The sequence below is a fragment of the Camelus bactrianus genome, chromosome X (assembly GCF_048773025.1).
Source record: "Camelus bactrianus isolate YW-2024 breed Bactrian camel chromosome X, ASM4877302v1, whole genome shotgun sequence".
NCBI lineage: Eukaryota > Metazoa > Chordata > Mammalia > Artiodactyla > Camelidae > Camelus > Camelus bactrianus.
The window spans coordinates 31,546,803-31,565,922 of NC_133575.1; the positions used below are offsets into that span (position 1 = coordinate 31,546,803).

The following is a 19,120-nucleotide window of genomic DNA, read 5'->3' on the forward strand; positions in this document are numbered from 1 at the left end:
AGAGGATGGAGATTCAAAGAACGCTGTGCGCGTCTTAGCTTTTAACCCTGTGTCCTTTCACCCAGGCTGTAGACAGAGAGAAAGGAAATGATGTGTCCATGGTGTATCCAACCTCCCTGGCCCAGGACCATCCCCACCTGGGCAGGCTCTCTGGCAATTAGCTCACAGGTGGCCGAGCTCAGTTCCTCTCTCAACAGGTGCAAAACTGCGACAAAGGAACTGATGTCTTTATTAAATTCCATCTCCAGGCAGCAAAGCCTCTCAAATCCTGAGCTAAATTTTTTGTGTGTGTGGAGTATAAAGTTTACTTTAGAAGAGATCCTTTTGTATACTGTTGTGTGTGTGCATGTGTGTGGTGAGATAGGTTTTCAGATACCAGGAAATTTTTATTTTTTTGTTGCAGTATAGTTGATTGACAATGTTGTGTCAGTTTCAGGTGTACAGTAAATTGATTGATTCAGGTACACATATACATATATATCTTCTTTCTCAGATTATTTTCCATCATAGGTTATTACAAGATATTGAATATAGTTCCCCGTGGTATATAGTAGGTCCTTGTTGTTAATCTATTTTATATATAGTAGCGTGTATCTGTTACTCCCAAACTCCTAATTTATCTCTCCCTCCCCCCAGGAAATCTTTATTCTAGTCCTTATCCTTTTTCTGCATTAAAAAAATACGGAACACGCTCCATGAATTTGCCTGCCATCCTTGTGCAGGGGCCACGCTAATCTTCTCTGTATGGTTCCAATTGTATATGTGTTGCGGTAGCAAGCACTGGACTCTTTTTTTTTTTTACTGTGGTAAAATACACATAACAAAATTGACCATCTGAACCATTTTGAAGTGTATGACTCAGTGGAATTAAAGACATATACAAAAAAAAAAAGACATATGCATTGTTGTGCAAGACATGATTGACTCACCACCATCCATTACCAGAAATTTTTCATCTTCCCAACTGAAACTCTGCACCCATTCAACACTGACTCCTCCTTTCTTCCTGGCAACCACCAGCCTACGCTCTGTCTCTATGAATCTGATCACCCTAGGGGCCTCATATAAGTGGAATCAGACAACATTTGTCCTTTTGCATCTGGCTACTGTTTTCCACAATGGCTGTACCATTTTACATCCCCACCAGCAGTGCACGAGGGTTTCAATTTCTCCACATCCTCGCCAATGCTTGTTATCTTCTGTTTTTTTCTGGGTTTTGGAAATAGCCATCCTCATGGGTGTGACGTGGTCCCTCATCGTGGTTTTGATTTCTTTAGCTCAACTTCTGTTTGTTGAGGAAAAAATTGAGAGTGACGATTCCTGTACAGGATGTTAACTGTGAGTGGGCTCAGCTTTCCCGTCGGAGGCCAACGTTCCCCACCTCTGGCAGTTCACCTGTGTCCTCCAGGGCCTGTTGTATAAAATATGCATAAAATGTTAAAATCTGTTTTCTAAGGATTATCAGTGCCATCAGTTCATATGTAAAAAGCTGTTAATATTTCGGTGCACACAGATATGCACATGTAGTTATGTTTCATCTTTTGGTCATTCATTTTTAATGGCAAGTAAGTTCAAATACAGGCAAGCTAGAAACTGGGACTGGGAGGCCTGGGTCATCCCAGCATAAGAGCGCTGGGTGCTGGACTCGGGGGAGGGGAGGAGCACAGAGTTGGGAGCTGTCCTTTTTGTTTCCCTTTCTCCCACCTCTGTTAGCAAGATTTTTGTTTTTGTTTTTGCAACACATTCCAGTGTCAGTTGTCAAGCACACATAAGACTTTCCCTGGCTGATTTGGCTGATAAAGATGCAGTGAGCCACTTTCAGATTTGGACACTTTATTACTTCTATACACAATGAAAGGAAAATTAGCCAAAGGTGCCAAGTCCCTGGGTGCTTGTCTCACCCCAAAAAGGATGACATTGAAACAAAAGGGGCCAGATGGGCCCATTCTAGACTGGCAGTATAAAATATAAAATGAGGCAGTTTTGTACTAGTTTGATCTTGAAGGGGATGGTATGAAAGTCTCCGACCTCATCAGAACCCAGGAGGTGATGAGAATCGGTCTCCTGAGAGCCTCCCAAGGGAGATAAGGGGATGTTATGGGCTGAATTATATCTCCAGCTCCAAATTCATATGTTGAAATCCGAATTCCTAGTATCTCAGAATGTGACTGCCTTTAGAGACGGGGTCTGTAAAGACGTAATTACATTAAAGTGAGAGCAGATGGGTGGGCCGTAATCCAATCTGACTGATGCCTTTAAGAGAAGAGGAGATTAGGACCCAGAGAGAAGATGATGGGAAGACTCCGGGAGAAGACAGTCATCTATAAACCAAGGGGAGAGGCCTGGGACAGATCCTTCCTTCTTGGCCCTCAGAAGGAACCAGCCCTGCCAGCACCTTGATCTTGGACTTCCAGCCTCCAGATCTGTGAGGAATAACATTCTGTTACGTAGGCCACCCAGTCTGTGGTACTGTGTATGACAGCCCGAGCTGACTAACACAGGAGATGAATGGAAGATGGTCTCAGAGCAGTTCCTCACAGGCCTCCATCTTTTCATGGTCTGCCAAGATCCATATTAGCTGCAGTTCAAGCCTTGCCTGCCTGGCCCATGTGATACATGCAAGGTCATTTGGGTGCCCTGTGGAGCTGTTCCTAGGAAAATACTTGCCTGTCACCTGCTTTGTGGATAATGAAATGCTGTACCAACCATGACTTCCAAATGTTTTAATGCACACAGACACACATATATATATTCACTTGTATTATTTAACATTAAAATTTTTATTTAAAAAGTGGGTTATAAAATTACTATATATAAAATAGATAAACAACAAGGTCCTACTGTACAGCACAGGAAACTACATTCAATACCTTGTAATAACCTATAATGAAAAAGAATATACATATATATATATATATATAAAACTGAATCACTGAATCACTATGCTGTACACCACAAACTAACACAACATTGTAAATCAACTATACTTCAATTTTTAAAAAATGGGATTACACCCTACCCACTTTTTTTGCAAGATTCTATTTTTACTAGATGGGCAGTATCATGGGCAGCCTTACAGCGGCCTCCTGACCCCACTGCAATAGTGTACTCTTGAGGCCAACATATCCATGGGCTGTCCCCTGAACCCACATTCCTGATGGTGGCAGAGATGACTTGAGAGGTGAACCAGGAAGAAGACCATTGTGTTTTCAACACCAGAGGTCATGGTGGCTTAGCATGGGCCAGTGGCAACCAGAATGGAGAAAAGTAAGTGAATTTGAGAACATACAGAATATATATATATAAAATCTCACCCCCCCCACTGCATTTCCCTTCCCTAGTTCACATGTGAAAAGTCCTTCCAGATATAATGCACACATATCTCCACATATAAAGTTGTTTTCTCTTTTGTTTGTTTAAAAAGTGGAATCACACTATTCCCATTTTTTTTTGCAGGATTTTTTTTTCATTTGATGATGTGTGAACAGCCTTCCATATCAGAATCCATCTATGTAACTTGTTCTTTTTATCAGCTGCATACTATTCCAAGTCATGGTGAAGCATTAGATCATATTTTTTAAACTTTATCATTATTAGTAAACACAGAGGTTGACCACACTAATTTTTAACATTACAATAAATAGCCTTGGACATGAAGTCTTCTTCTCTCAGAGGTTTCTATGAAATAGATTCCTCAGTGGGGAAGGTAGAGCTCAAGTGGTAGAATGCATGCTTAGCATGCACAAGGTCCTGGGTTCAATCCCCAGTTACTCCTCTAAAATAAATAAATAAATAAGTAAAACTAATTACCTCCCCCCGAGAAAACCCCAAACAAATAAAAAATTTAAAAAAAAATAGATTCCTAGAGTCAGTCTTGTCAAGAGGTATACAGTTGACCCTTGAACAACAGGGGTTTGAACTGTGTGGGTCCACTTATATGTGGATTTTTTTCAATAGTAAATACTACAGTGCTACACTGGTTGGTTGAGTCTACAGGTTCAGAACAGTGTATATGGAGGAACCACATATATATCCAGAGGCCAACTATAAGTTTTACACAGATTCAACTATGTGGAGGGGCCGCACCCCTAACTCCTCATGTTGTACAAGGGTTAACTGTATACCTGACAGAAATGTGTTTCTATGTGCACCAAAGGTCACACAAGAATGTTTGTTAGCAGCACTATTTGCAATAGCCCCAAACTGGAAACAACCCAAATGTTCCTCATTAATACAACAGAATGATAAAGTCCAGTCTAGTCACACAATAGGATTTCATACAGCAATGAAAGTGAATGTTCTGCTTCACAGAGCAACATAGTTGAAATTTAAAAATATAATATTTGGTGGAAGAAGCCAGACACACAAGAATATATACTATATTCATGGACATTGATGAATTCATTCATTCCTGGAATGGAACATTCACTCATGGAATGTTCAGAAACAGCCAAGTCCTGTTTGCAGTTGGGATAGTGGTTGCCTTTGGGGAGCTTTACTAACTGAAAGAAGGCACGGGGGGCTTCAGGGTACTGATAATATTCTCTTTCTCCACCTGCAATGGCCACCTGGGCATGTTCAGTGTCTGAGCCACCCACTTAGGATTTGCATCCTTTTCTACATGCATGCTCCACTTCAGTAACAATTTACCTACATTTCTTGAAAGGTACATGTATTTAAAATAATGACTGGAACTGCCAAATCACCCTCCAAAAAGGTTGCATCAATTTACACGCTCACCAATAACACACACGAGCTCTCCTGTCCCCACATCCTTGCCACAGCGACGCTAGACAGCTTTTTGATTTTTTGCCAATTTGATGGCGTTTGAAAAAAGGTATCTTCTCATTTTCATTTGCATTTTCCTAATCACCTGGAGGTTGAGCATCTTTCATGTTTATTGGCCATTTGAATTTCTTTCTCTATGAATTACCTGCTTATACTTTCCCCCATTTTTGCATTGAACTGTTGGGTTCTTATTTATATATAATGGGTATTAAGTTTTTCTTGGATGTGTTGCCAACATGTTCTCCTAGAGCACCTTTTGCTTTTTCGTTTTGTTTATGGGACATCGCAGGCATCTGTTGTGGGGAGGCAAGCAACGCGAATAAGCCAAGCAGGCTCGGAGGAGCATGCGTGCCTTTGCTGGGAACCAGCGGACCAGATCTTCTGATTCTTCAGGAGATGCTTGAAATATGGATTTTTATGGGGAAACTTCCAATTTTAAAATGCTGGCAACTCATTCAAAGAATTTCAAGCACTAGAAGAGACAGCACATGTTTGGGCTGGATTGGATCAGCAAGGTACCAGTTCGCAAGCCCTGGGTGATGCTGTATTTCCCTAGAAAGGAGGTTTGTGTTGTCACATCTGCCCATCTTTTCCTTTATGACTTCTGAGTACTGTGTCTTTTTTTTTTCTTTCTATCAGTTCAACACTTTTTTTTTTCACTCTCTAAATTCTTCTTTTAAGCTAGAGAAAAGCTTTTCGTGTTTTTTTTTTTTTTCAAGTCTCCTTAATGAGAGATAAAGGTGAATGCATACATTACTGGACTCAGAAAATAGAGGAGGTCCTGACCTTGGGGGACTTGGGTGGCTGGGTCTGGGGATGGCTAAAACATCAGAATTAGAACTTCTTCCCATTTTCTCATTTAAATCCAAGGACTCCCCTCACTCCAACAGTAGGATTTCAAGGGAAGAGAATAAACAGTTTTATTCCACAATGAAATCAGAGGCCCCTAGGAACACTGAAATTCATACTAATGTGTAAATGACTTACTTCAAACCCCTTCCTGGGAGCAAGTGTGTAAGTCAGAGCAGGGAGAGAGCCGGGCACTGCAACCTGAAAGTACAGAGGATAGAAGAGCTCATCCTGAGCCCACTCCTCTGTCTGAAGGAACTTCACCATCTCCAGCTGTGTCTGCCTTCCCCAGACCTGCCCTGCTCCGCATGGCTCCCACTCTGGCTGGGAGTACTGTCATTGTTCTGTGCAAAGTTGATAGGAAGCACAACAAACACCCCGAACCGACTGGGGATAATTTAATGGCCTTTGATGGTATCATCTGGGCATTTCTCACCCATGCTTATGAGCAGCTTGCTTTGGCCAAGGTAGCACATCTAGAAACTGCTCTGGGGGTAAAAAAAAAAAAAAAAAAAAAAAAGTTTATCTGGCTGTGTATTTAGCAGGTCCCAGCAAAGGACAAAATAGGGGATTGCCGGCTGAGCGCCTGGCACGGCTCATCCCTTTTCTGGCACCAGATGACTGAGGTGCTGGGCTTACTCAGGAGAGCCAGAGTTGCTGGGCATGTGTTTATTCCTAACAATCATAACTGCATGTACCGAGTGCCTAGTGTGTGCTAGGAATTGTGCTGAGCTCCGTATTGAGCCACCTCACCTCCTATAATCCACACTCAGCCTGCAAGTTAGGGCTGTTACTCTAAGTGATAGGGTCCAGTGTGAACCAGGCGGCATGCATGACTCAAGCCTCAGAATTCTACCTCCAGCCCAGGGCTGCCTGCTCTCCCAGGCCAGGCGGGGGTGGCCCTCCATTCCAGTGGCTTCTCCAGCCCGGCCTTGGAATGTCTTGAGCCCCGGGTTTCCAGTCCACAGAACTGGAACCAGCCCTAGGCCCAGACTGCGCAGGCACCAGGCTCCAGGCTCCACGCTCACTGACCCAGCCCCCTTCTGCGTGGCGTCAATGGCCCCGCCCCGTTTTGCCTTGAGTGTCAGGGCGCTCCCTTCCCTTCTCTCCCCTAGTTGAAGACTCTGGCACTAACTAGTAATCCAGATTGTGAACCAATAATGAAGGTGCTGGGTGGGACGAATTTTAAGGTGTGACTTTTCCAGGCCACACACATTCATTGAAAAGCAGCACCGATAATATAGTTTATTTTCTGATTCTAAAAACAACCGTGCTCTTTGTAGAGAAGTCGAAGATACGGAGAGATAAAAAGAAGGAAAAAAAACCCTTATCTTACCACCTGGAGATAATCATTGTCAACATTTTCAGATGGTTCCTGCCACTCATTTTTATATGCTTATGAAAATACACACACACACACACATATCAATTTTCAAATATATATACTTTTTGAAGCACAGTTGAGATCATTCCAGCAATATATTTTTCACAGGTTGTATCATGGTGAGCACTTCCAAAAAGGACCCTCTGAAGGCAGGATGGATGGAATCAAGGAAAGGGGAGAATGTGGGTTTTTTTTTCCAGCTGCGGGGAGAGGTTCCCTAAGGCACCTAGGACAAAGTTGCCCCGGGACCTCTGGGGTGGAGAACGATGCCGTCAGCTTGGGGTCAGGACGAGGAAGTATGCCCTCTGCCACCCTCTTCAGTGTCACTCACCAGTTCTTGGGGAGGGTAGGAGCCTCCCAGCTGCCTGGACTAGCTGGGGCCTCTGGTCGCACCCCACCCACACCCCATGGTGAGCCCAGTCCCCACAGCTGCCCCTCCCTGTGGTTTTGTGTGTGTGTATGTGACAAGGGGGGGCTGTCTCTTGGAGGGACAATGGGCTGGCTTCTGACATCTTGAGGCCCTCCAGTGGGGGTAGGGCACTCGTGGCCGAGGTGCTTCCTGCCTCTTGAGAAACAAGCCGCCTTTTGGCTGTAACCGCAGTGCTGCTGACCCCCATTAGCTTCCTAGAAGTGAAAATGGATTTGCTCTGAGTTCTGTCATCCCTGGTGACCCAGGGCTCACCGAAGCAGCGCCAAGAGCACAGGGCTGGCCACCAGACCAAGCCATGCTAACCCACCCTCAAGGCTGCTTGGACTTGATGAGCACGCCCCCGCCTCCCTCCTCCAACCACCTGACGGAGACAAAGTTCTTGAAACATGGGAAGGTTTGGGGCTTCCCTGGAAGGTCGTTCATTCACTGGTGCCAGCAGAGGAGGCCCTGCTGGGCCAGAGTAATTACAGTGAGAGGGACCTGGTTAGAGTCCCAGCTCTGACCTTAGCCCGTCACCTTGGGCAAGCTACTAAACCCCTCTGAGTTGTCTCCCGACCTGGAAAAATGGGCTTAACAGTACTTACGTCACAGAGACAGATGCTCCGCAGAAGAGATGCTTTAAATTGCACACATAAGACATCTATCACACGCCTGAAGCATAGCAGGTACTCAATCAGTTGTTATTGTCAATTATTATTATGTCTTTGTTATTATGTCTTCAGTTTAACTTTTGGCAACAAATATTATCACCCCATCTTATGTCAAGGGTCAGCTGAGGCTCTGGAAGGTTAAACAGTATTTCAGTTCCGTATTATAGTGTAACAACCATCCCAAACCTTAGTGGCTTAAAATAAGACTGAATGATAATGAATGAATGACAATTTCTCATGACTCTGTGGATTCATTGGGTGGTTCTTGGGCTCCAGGTGGGGTCAGCTGGGCTCTATCATGTGAATACAGTCAGTTGGCAGCTCAATTGGACTGAAAGGTCAAAGAAGACCTCTCACGTGCTTGGTGTCTTGGTGCCAGCTGTGGACTGGGCTGCCTCAGTTCTCTTCCTCCTGACATTTTCACCGGCTAGCTTGGGCTTCCCCAGGTTTGGCAGTTGACTTCCAGAAGGGTGTGTCCCAAGAGGACAAGCCTCAGCATGCAAGCTCTTAGCGAGCCACTGCTTTATAACATCCTTGTTAATGTCCTTGTTAATGTCAAATAAAGCCAAAGTCCTTATTGGCCACCTGCCCAAACCCAGACTCAGCATGGGAGGGGACAACATGAAGGCACACATACTGGGAAGCATTGGGGATGCCCAGGTAACAAACAAACAAAAAGGCTTGTCTAGGGTCCCACGGCTGTTGAATGGCATAGCTGGGATTTGAACCCAAGTCTGCCTGACTCCAAAATCTATGCTCCCTCAAAGCATGGCTGAGGCTGACCCCATGGCAGGCTAGCGTTTGTGCACCACCCCCAACCAGAGTCGGAAGGCGAGGTGATTTTCCATCTTGTCTGCAGCCTACCCCTGCCCTAGTATACCACGATGTCCTTGAACCTCTCCTGCTCACCTGATGAAGGGGAGAAAAGCACCCTCCTTCTGCTGGGCCCCTTCTGCTCTTCTGCCTAACACGTCGACTACAGAAAGCTACTCCTGCTTCCCCCAGAGTCCCAGTACCAGCCAGGACGGTGGTGGCCCTTTCACTCGTGGCATCTCCAACCACAGCAGCATCCTGGCTCTGCTGGCCTCAGGGCACACACACCTCTCTGAACTTCAGCTCTATTTTCAGCGGTACCCTTACCAGGAAAGCAAGGATCTTGGAAACAATGACAATATTACAGACATGAGCCCAAGTTTATAGCCCACTGTTGTCTTCCCAGTGGACTTCCAGTCTGCCCACGAGCTGGGACAATGCCTGGGACAGGCCCCCTACCCTCACCTCTGTCTACACTCAGCCAGAGGCTGATTTGAGCTGGCCCCTTGGTGATGACATTAGGAACCCAGCCACTTCTGGTTCCTGCCTGCCTCTGACTGAGTGAGACTCTGGTCAATTCCAACCACTGGTGCCCCGAAGGCCCAGCACCTGGGTGAGGAATGCTCTTCTCCCTGTCGTTCCCTGCTCCCAGTCCGTGTGGGCAGTGAGCATTTCTCACTTTCCTGTGGCTGGACTCTCACTCTCCCGTCTTCTTAAGGCCCCAAGAGAGTACGCCATTTGTTCAATGCCCTATCATGAGCTGACTGCAGAGCTGGGGCCTTGAACTTGGGATGTCATCTCCCACCGTTATCTCTTGCAGGAGACCCAGCACCCTCCCCCCAACCGGCATTCGTGGAGTCTCAGCGGGGCCCACAGCCGTTCTGCCTCAGCGTGGAGTGAAGGCTAACCGAAAGCAAAGCCTCTGGAGGAAGAGGAAATGTTCTCTGGATGCTGAATGGGAGACCTTGGGGACGTGTGTGTGTGGGGGAGGCCCCTCTCTGACTTGTGCCCAGGGAAAAGTCATGGTCAATGAGAAAGCCTTTGATGGGAGAGAGTCGGTGATGCAGCCGAGGAACATCAGCACACATCACCCGGGATGGATGTGGGACCCTCTGTCAGACCAGGCCAGTTCTCCTGATGTAAGGTCAACAGGCTGATGTCCTGGGGTACGGAGCTCCCCGGAAGTGGACTGCGATGCACGAGGAATCTAGAATTGCTCATGTCCTGTGTGGTCTCGCTGAGGAAAGCCAGGCAAAATCTGGCAACTGAGCTGGAACGGCCAGGGCTCTTGGCTCCGAGCAACAGGAAGCAATTCTGGTTTATTTCAGCAGAAAAGGACCCTATCAAAAGGGTCTTGGGAGGCTCACAAAATAACCAGGAGGGCTGGAGAACCGGGTTTGGAAAGCAGGCCAAACAAAGAATGCTGCGCAGCGGTCAGGACCATGGCCAAAGTCAGGCCAATCCAACGACAATCCCACTGCCAAGTCCAGGACACCTCGGCTTATACTGCCACCTCCAGACATAGCTATGGTCCCTGCCATTCCAGGAATGGAATGTCATTGCCATAGTGACTGCCACCCTCCACCAGAACAGACTTCTGTGCTCCCTACATCTCTGCATCATCACCTGCTGACACTCAGTTGTTCATGGAGCATCTGATTGGCTGAGCGTAAGTCAGGAGCCCACACTAACTGCAGTGGCAGCTGGGAAAGTGGCTCTGTGGTGTTTTTCTCTTCTTTGGTGAGAGGCAACTAGAAAGACAGGGAATTTCTCAGACACGGTAGTGGAGGGTGGATGCGGGTCAGCCATGAACTTACCTCACCTGGAAAAATGTAGAACAGTTGTCCCCAGGGAGTGCTAGAGAATTGTATGCCTCCAGGGACAGCCTCAGCTTGTCTTCCCTTCCTCCAGATGCTGATGGAAGTGTGTGTGTGTGTGTGTGTGTGTGTGTGTGTGTGTGTGTGTCTCTAAGGACAGAAACATCTTACACGATATTGGGTCAGGGACCCTGGGTTTGATTCTGAGGCCCCGAGGCTCAGTTCCACGTCACAGCCTGCTGCCCTGCCTTCGAGCTTTCACAAGGTATGTGGTAGCTTCTGCTGTAGTCTGAGCCAGCGGGCCGAAAGATGCCCCTAAGACCGAGATAGCCCCAAATGGAATGGTGCCATTCGTTCTGCGTAATGAAGGAGAGTGCAGGTTTCGGAGGCAGAGAGATTGGGGTTTACCAGCCATGTGACCTTGTACGTGTTCTTTAACTTCTCTGAAACTTAGTTTCCTTATCTGCAAAATGCAGATGAGGTGGCAGGCACCCAGCCTCCATTCCAACTTGGTCCTATGGCGCCTTCATGTTCTGCAGAGGCTGGAAGGGTCCCAGACACCTTTGCAGCTGGGGCTGTGGATGAGAATTAGATTTCACCAATTAGATGCACTTGTGTGAGTTTCAGAAGGCAGCGGCGAGGAAGAGATTACTTGCTTGCTACTCTGGCTGTTGCTGCTGAAAACACTGAGTGTGAGAGAGAGAGAGAGAAAGAACATTCTAGTGTTTGATCAGTCAATTAGTCACCAGCTTTGTGGATACTGAGAGGTGTTGTGGTGGCAGTGGCTTCCTGATCCCTGGATGGCAACTACAATAGTGTCCTTTTGAAATCAACATCTCCGTGACTGGCCCCTGCCCTCCTCCACCTTCCTAATGATAGCAGAGATGGCATCAATCTTGGCAGCCCAGTTCAGTGGTGTTATGGGAGTCTAGAACCTGCTTCTCCAGCCCTTCCAATTATTTTTGTAAGCGCCTAATTTCCTGTATTAAATTTCTTCTAGCTTAAGATAGCTGGAGAGGTTTTCTGTTTCCTGCAGCCGAACCCTAACTACTATAGGAGTCACACCCCATTGCTCACACAGTTGTTGGGATGAGATGAGGTGATGGGTGCTATACAGCCTTGTAAACTGTAAAGCCCTTAACATCTGTTAGGGTAAAAAAAAGAAAAAAATTTTTTTACCAAAGTATAGTTAATTTACGATGTTGTGTTAGTTTCAGGTGTACAGCACAGTGATTCAGTTATGTTAGGTGTTTTTCAAGAAAGAGTGTCCCTTTTGTCAGGGGAGACGAGATGTGATGGAAATCTTGCTGACGTGTCACTCCAATGTTTACACGCCCCAGTCAGTTCTTTCACCTCGAACTGCTGGGGCAGAAGACAGCCTGAATGAATTTAGGTAATTTGAGTGGGTCACCTGCTTTTGGGGGCTGCAAGGGTTTTCCTGTGGATTCAGGGGGAATTCTGCCTCTCTGTTCACCGTTACAACAATGACTGGTGCTCCACGGTGCCTGGGAAAGGTGGCAGATGCCCTGATGTGAGCCTGAAAAGTCAGCTACCCCGGGACTCTCCCCTACCCATGCTGGGCTCCCCTGTTAGCCCATCAGTTTGTGTTAAAGCTCACATTCATTCCTTACCCCTCCTAGTTAAATCTTTGTGTTTACAAAACCTTCCCCTCCCCTCCCATCAGGCTTGAAGGATCTCCCTTTCTTTGGTGAGTAACATTCTCATGGCCGTGGCATCGGCCCCTAATTCCTGTCACAAAATGAGGGCCGTCTGTGGGGTGAGGGGCCAGGCAGGTGGCCCTGGGGGCCATGAAGCTGGGAGGAAGCTGGGCTGGGCTTGGCTGCCAGAACAATCCAGGCTCCACTCCAGCCCATCAGGGGGCGTGAGGCTGAGTGGGCAAGATAAACCATTTCAGCGGTTTTCAGGAGCCCTAATCAATTGCGAGGCAGGGCGCAGCCCTCGGGGACAGATAAAGCCAGCCCCACGCTCCAAGCCCAGTTGGAGCCAACGTTTGTGTGGTTTGAACTTTTGTGCGGTTTGGACAAGTCCAGCTAGCTTTGCTGGAGCTGTTTCCTCTGTTCCCAACTGTAGTGCAATGAGGTGAGCGGCCCTGGACCCCACAAACCAACCCTGGAATGATTTAGGTGGCCGATCCTCTCTCCCCGCAGGGTCCTACAGGCTGGGGCATGTCCGGGCCATGCCCCTGGCTCTCGCCGGTGGCTCGGGGTTTTAGCAACACTCCGTCGCCCAAGGCAGGCGAGACGTCCGCATCGGGAGCTGAGCTGCTGCAGATTTGATTCTCTGCCCCTGCTTCCAAACTAGAAAGCCCATGCCCACTTTCAGATTCCACCTTCACCACGGCTGCCTCCGGGACGCGCAGTCGCCTTGTGCAGAGGAAGCCCAGGACGCTGGGGACACCGCCTGGAGCCTGGGCGCATAGCAGCAGGGCTTTTTCCGCCCCTCCTCCAGCTTGAGGTTTCTTGTTTAACCTCTAAGTTGCCAGAAGATATCCGGAGGGTTCATGGGCAGGCCTTTAGCTGACTCTGAGCAAGGCAGGGCACCCCAGATTCGAGCACCACCGGCGGGCACTCCTTGTGCCAATATCTGCTGCGCTTGTGGGCTGCAGGGCAAGGTGGCCCGGTGAGGTGGATGGACGCTGGGCGGCATGGACCCATCTGTCAATGCTCTGTCCCCTGGGAAGCCTGTGTCAGCCTGTGTCAGCCTGTGTCAGCCTGTGGGGGCCCCAGCAAAATAGAATCAGGAACAGGTGCTGCCTGGGAGGGAAACTCGGGCGCCTGGTGTATCTCAGTGATGCTCGCACCCTCCAGGGACCTTCCTGCCTCCACAGAAGGTGGGGACAGAGAGAGAGAGAGGCGAGCATGGAGAGAGAGAAAGGGAAGTGGGAAGAAACTGGTCACGGAGGAGGCTATTTTTATTCTTTGCTACAGCTGCGTGCGTTTCTCTGACCAACTAGGCAGAGAAAATCATTCTGGCTCCCGGTGAAGCAGGCCTTAAACTTGGGGTGGGGGAACAGGGCAGGGAGTGGGAGGTGCGCAGGAAAGGGGCAAAGAGGGGGCAATCCCTGAGGATCCAGCTAACCACAGCCTCCAGAAGCCCTCACTGTACAGAACAACCCCCCTCTGCCGCCCCCTACCCCAGATGCTTCAGCCTTAACTTTGGCTGCCAGCGGTGGGCCATCCTTTCCCTTCTGGTGACACCTTGTGCATGACCCAGTTGAGACTGGGCATTTGTTCATCACTGTCTTCTTCTGTTGGGCCTTGGAGGAGAGCCTTATTCCCTCCCGGCAGGGGACAAGACCTCCTGGGTGGTGTCAGTTGCCACGATCACCCTAGCATCTGGAGAAACTGGCAAATGTCCCAAACAGGAAACCAAGATTAGGGGCCAGGGCCTTAGAGTTACTCTTTCGAGGCCATGATTGTCTAAGTCAGCAGTTCCCAAAGTGTGTGCCAATGATCCCCATGGTACCCCAGACCTTTTCAGACTGTCTTTTCTAACTGCAAAGCTCCATAAGGTTGGATTTTCTTCATATACTTCAACCAAAACCACATAGCACAACAGATTGGATGCTGAAGCAGCTAGGAGAAAGCAGCTGTCTTCTCTGAAGCCAGACATTAAAGAGGCTTGCAAAAATGTAAAACAATGTCACTTTTCTCCTTAATTTTTTTTTGTTTCAGAAGACACAGTCCTTTTTTCATGAAATTATGCTATTGATGTTAACATGCATATTAGTTATCGATTGCCGTGTAACAAATGACCTCAAAGCTTAGTGGCTGAAAACAACACACATTTATTATCTCTCAGTTTCTGTGGGTCAGGAATCTGGAAGCAGCCAGCTTAGCTGGGTGGCTCTGGCTCAGGGTCTTTCATGAGGCTGTGGTCCAGGTATGGTCCAGGGCCGCAGTCATCTCAAAGCTCAACCAAGGAAAGAAAGGATCCACCCCAAGCTCAGTCATGTGGGTAGGGTGGGCCCAGCTTGCAGGGTCCAGGGAGCAAGGAATGTGTGGCAGCTGTGGTCAGATGGGCATGAGGCCCTAGTGAGCCAGAATGATCTGGTATATCTCAGCTTCTTCATGCCTAGTTAATTGGTGACTGCGGGACTTGGGGTAGAAGACCCCGTAAGTGAAAGATGTAACCGTATGGACAGAGTTGCAATTTCTGGTTCAATTTCCCTTTTCTCAATGAAGAGTCTCCTTCTGGAGCTGCCTTGACATGTTCGGGCTTTGATTTTGATCCTGGAGATTCCTCTGTGGCTTGCAGCATCCTCCGTGAATCCCCGTGTTAGGGATGCCCCCGGGGGGGAAAGGCTACGATTCATGAGAAAGACCCCCAAACGAGTGAAGACTGGGCTCCTTTATCATCGTCTCATTGACACCAGGGAAGCTTGAGCTGCTAGCCTTCTAATAGGAGGAGGTAGGGGAAGTCTGGGGCAGAGAGAGGCCAAAAACCCAGGGTGGAGACAAAAAGCTGCTGGGGTCCGGAAGAAGAGAAGCAGGGGTGGGTGGCTGGGATGGACGGAGTGCACAATTGTGATCTTCTCTACTTCAAAGTCCGGCCTCACCAGCCCTGATCTCAGGGTCAGCTAACGTAGGAGCCCCCCAGCCCCTCTTCCAGCCCCTGAAAGCCATCCTGAGAGAGGAAATGTGGCCCCTCACTCAGTGGTATCAGGGGCGTGGATTGTGCTGCAGAAGGTGGGGAGGCCTCCGCCCTCAGGTATCACGCAGCATGCTTCAGTTCTGCCTGCTCTCGGGACCGGGCCCCAGCCCAGCGGGCTCCGGAAGGACCAGGCCAGGCCTCCGACACAGGTCAGGGATGCTTTTTGTTGGGGGGAGGAGGGGTGTTGTTTAAAATGTCACCTCTCTGGGGCCCAGCACAATTCTTCCAGAGCCGTCTTCTCCTTGCTGGTTCATTGGTGGCTTCAGGCCTTGGGTTTGAATGTGGACCAAGTCTTAGCAAAAATGCTAAAACAACGCAAATATTTGTGTGCACCTTCAACCCTTATTGGGGTTGAGTCCTTTTGAAGAGAGAACGGGGGGATTACCTTTGGTTTCTGGCCTCGTGGATGAAGTCGGTGAGCTAATAATAACCTGGCCAGGCGCCCAAGATACCAGCGGGTCTCAGGTCACTGTCCTGGACCGGCAGCCTCGGCGTCACCAGGGAACTTGACAGCAATGCACATTTGGGGGGCTCACCCCAGACCTACTGAGTCAGAAGCTTTGGGAGTGGGGGTGGGGCTTGGGACGCTGTGTTTTTAACAGGCCTTCCAGGTCATTCTGATGCCCTTCCAAGAGCCACAGTTTGACGAAGAATATGATTCTTATTTAACAGATGAAGAAAACGAAGATCAGAGGGGCCAAGTCACTCGGCCGAGATTGTGCGGCCAGCAAGTCTGGTGCCAAGATTCAAACCAGGTCTTTCACAGAGGAACTCTTATTTTTTCCTTTTGTCTCGTCCCACCCCCTCCCTCTCCAGCCCCACCCCTCCTTCCTCTCTCCCAGAGGTTCTCAACTTGGCCGCATATATTGACATCACCTAGGGAGCTTTAAAAACTAATTTTGCTGTTAGGGCTCCACCCTAGGAAACTGAATCTCCGGGGTGTGACTCCAGCATCTGAACCTTTTATTCCCTATTCACAGGCAGCCTTACCCAGGTGCCTCCGCGATTCCAAATGTTTCTACTGCACGCCTTCGCACTAAGGTGTTAGTAACTGGATGTGTTACCTTTCTCAGGGTATCTGCATTTGAAAAAAGAACCAAGGACATAAAATAATGAATTGCGTAAGCATCCTAGCGAGTGGGAGAGACCAGCTTTTGATCTCTTTTTTTCCCACTTACAGCAGATTTATTACTCTCACATGTCCTGCTAGGAATCTACCCAGCCGTCTTGGCTGAGATTTCTGAATATGCTGTGTCTTTTTGAGGGGATTTTTGGGCTGGAAGAACTTGAATGAATCCTTTTCTGAATGCCCTTAAGCCATCAACCTTGCCCACAAAGGGCTGAGTTTCCCAAACCAGTAACAGCCAGTCAGTCCCATTCTAACTAGCTAGCAAAACCAAAATTATTCCCCAAAATGGTTTTTTTTTTCCAACCATCCAATTTTCCCCTGTCAGGCCGTTCCAGTGCCCATCCAAACACACTCTGCTGCAGAAATTGAGGTGGTATGTACCTCAGCCATAAGTTAGAGTCCTTTTCCAGACCCCCAATTCCAGCAAATCGCATGAGACCCTCAGCGTGGCTATTTCCAGGACATGACAAGATTTCGATGTTGACGCCTCCTTTTAATTTTTTTAATTGTCAAAAACCTTTACTTGTTTGCTTTTATTTGTGGAGGGGAGAGGTAATTAGGTTTATTAATTTTTTTAATGGCGATACCGGGGATTGAACCCAGAACCTCATGCATGCTAAGTATGCGCTCTACCACTGAGCTCTACCCTCCCCGCACCGTGAACCTTTTTAAAGTGAAGTATAGTTGATGTACAATATTGTCGCAAACCTTTGAGTTTTGAAAATGAAGAAAAATAAAAGCCACCCTAAAAATGTTTTTTTTTTTTAAACCGGCAGCTACATTTCTACCCTGCTTCTTGCACCTGGTGGCTTCTCCGCCCTTCAGGAAACAGCCCACTTGTCAGCAGCTGGGTTCATTACCACAGTATCGACCCTGACACGTTCCACGCGGGCCACCTCCCCCGGAGTTCCTCAATTCACACCCTAAATGAAACGTAATTGGACCTGGACATCTTTGAAGTCCCCGAGCAGCTTGCCAGCATTTTGAAATGTCCTTGATTTGCATGGTGAAGACCTAGTTGGAGGTGACTTTTTCTTTCCCCTCATCCCACAGTTTTAAAGACAGAATGATTTTAAATGACATTCCCCAGCCAGGAGGAGTTACCATGGAAGAAATAAAAATTCTCAAAGCCCCCAAAAGAAAAGGATTTGATGAATCTCTAATTTGCCCCTCTCCTTGGGTTTTCTTCTGTGACGGCCGCAGGCTAGGCCATGGTTTCCTCTCCAACTTCTCCCCAGGTCCCCGACCTGGGGGAGGACAAGAATCCGAGGGACTCTGGCCAGAAGGTTCTGAAGGCCGGCAGGTCGCTGTCAGACCTGAGGCAAGAAGACGAGCCCCGCCGCAGGCCGGTGAGTTGGTGAGGGAGGCCATGTGTTCAGCAGGGATCATCTCTCTCCCTTTCCGGCTGAGCCAGGGCTGCAGAGATCACGCCCAATCCTAGAAATCGGTGTGCCTGCCTGCCCTGTGACCCTAGAGCTGGATGACTTCCTGCAGCCCACAGAGGGGCCTGCCTGCTGCCATCATTCATGCCCACAGCCTAGGCGGGCGCTTGTCAACCCGGGGGGGACCTTGGACCTTGGCGATCTGCTTTGCTCTGGGCAGTGGCCTGCCCCCAGTTTGCAGCCACCCCCCCACCCCAACTCTTCTGCTTCTGTGAGCTTCCTCGGGGGTGGCCGTCCTCCGAAGCAAATGATCCGCTTTCCCCTAGAGCAGCGCTGTTCAATAGAAATTTCGGTAAGAAGGGAAAGGTTTTCTCTCTGTGCTGAGATGTGGCTAGTGCAACTGATGACAGGAATGTTCAACTTTACGTAATTTTATTTAATCTAGGTAGCCACATGTGACTAGTGACCGCTGTGTTGGACAGCAAAGGGACAGGTGATCAAGCAAAACCCAAGAGTGGATGCCCCGGTTTGGAGGGTGTATGGTATTGACTATCAACTTCCCCAAAAGACTGTTGATCAAGCAAAGCTTAATTTATCAGACCTACTTCAGTAAGGAAGCGTACCTGGGTGACAGAATGCTGGTGACGTCTCCAAGCAGGGACACTGGGGAAGGGTATTTATAGCATTTTAGAGACTGGACTGGGTTATTTTGAAATTGGGTCTTTCAAGGCAAGAAACTGTCTGGGATGGGGCAGAGTTTATGACAAAATCGTTCTGGATTGGTGAACACAGCAAGGCAGAGGTTTTGTTAGGTCTTGATAAGCTAGCTATTGGTCTTGTTAACAAGCTATTTTAGTTGGTTATCTTCCCGGTGGAAGTATTTCTTAGAACAAATAGCGAAGTTATTTTCATTTGTTCTCAGTATTCTTTCAACATGGGGATGGGAAAGTATGTCTGGTCCCGGTGCTGTTTAACGTAGGGACGGGGAATAACAAATTACCCCCAAGTGTAGTGACTTGAAACAATACCCATTTCTTATCTCACAGTTGCTGAAGATCAGGAATTTGGGAGCAGCTGAATTGGGTGGTCCTGGCTTGGGGTCTCCCGTGAGGTTGTAGCCAGGATGTTGGCCCGAGTCACCAATGATCATCTGAAAGATTTCCCGGGGCTGGAGGACCCACTTTCAAGGTGGCTTACTTGCGTG

General features: G+C 48.3%; 1 long non-coding RNA gene and 1 other non-coding gene across 4 annotated transcripts in view; one reads left to right on the top strand and one right to left on the bottom strand.

Annotated features, from left to right (window-relative positions):
- Positions 1-19,120, top strand: part of LOC123619448 (uncharacterized) — a 72,986-nt gene that overhangs the window by 47,049 nt on the left and 6,817 nt on the right. Inside the window, exons 4-6 of one of the 3 annotated variants that reach the window (XR_006728053.2) lie at positions 9,735-10,583; positions 16,078-16,160; positions 17,311-17,883. This is a non-coding gene — a long non-coding RNA (uncharacterized LOC123619448). Of the gene's footprint in view, positions 1-9,734; positions 17,884-19,120 lie in introns of all 3 variants that reach the window. The other 2 variants (XR_012504850.1, XR_012504849.1) reach the window with 2 other exon arrangements.
- On the bottom strand, positions 676-781 carry LOC123619454 (U6 spliceosomal RNA). Its single transcript, XR_006728059.1, has one exon. It is a non-coding gene; the product is annotated as a U6 spliceosomal RNA (small nuclear RNA).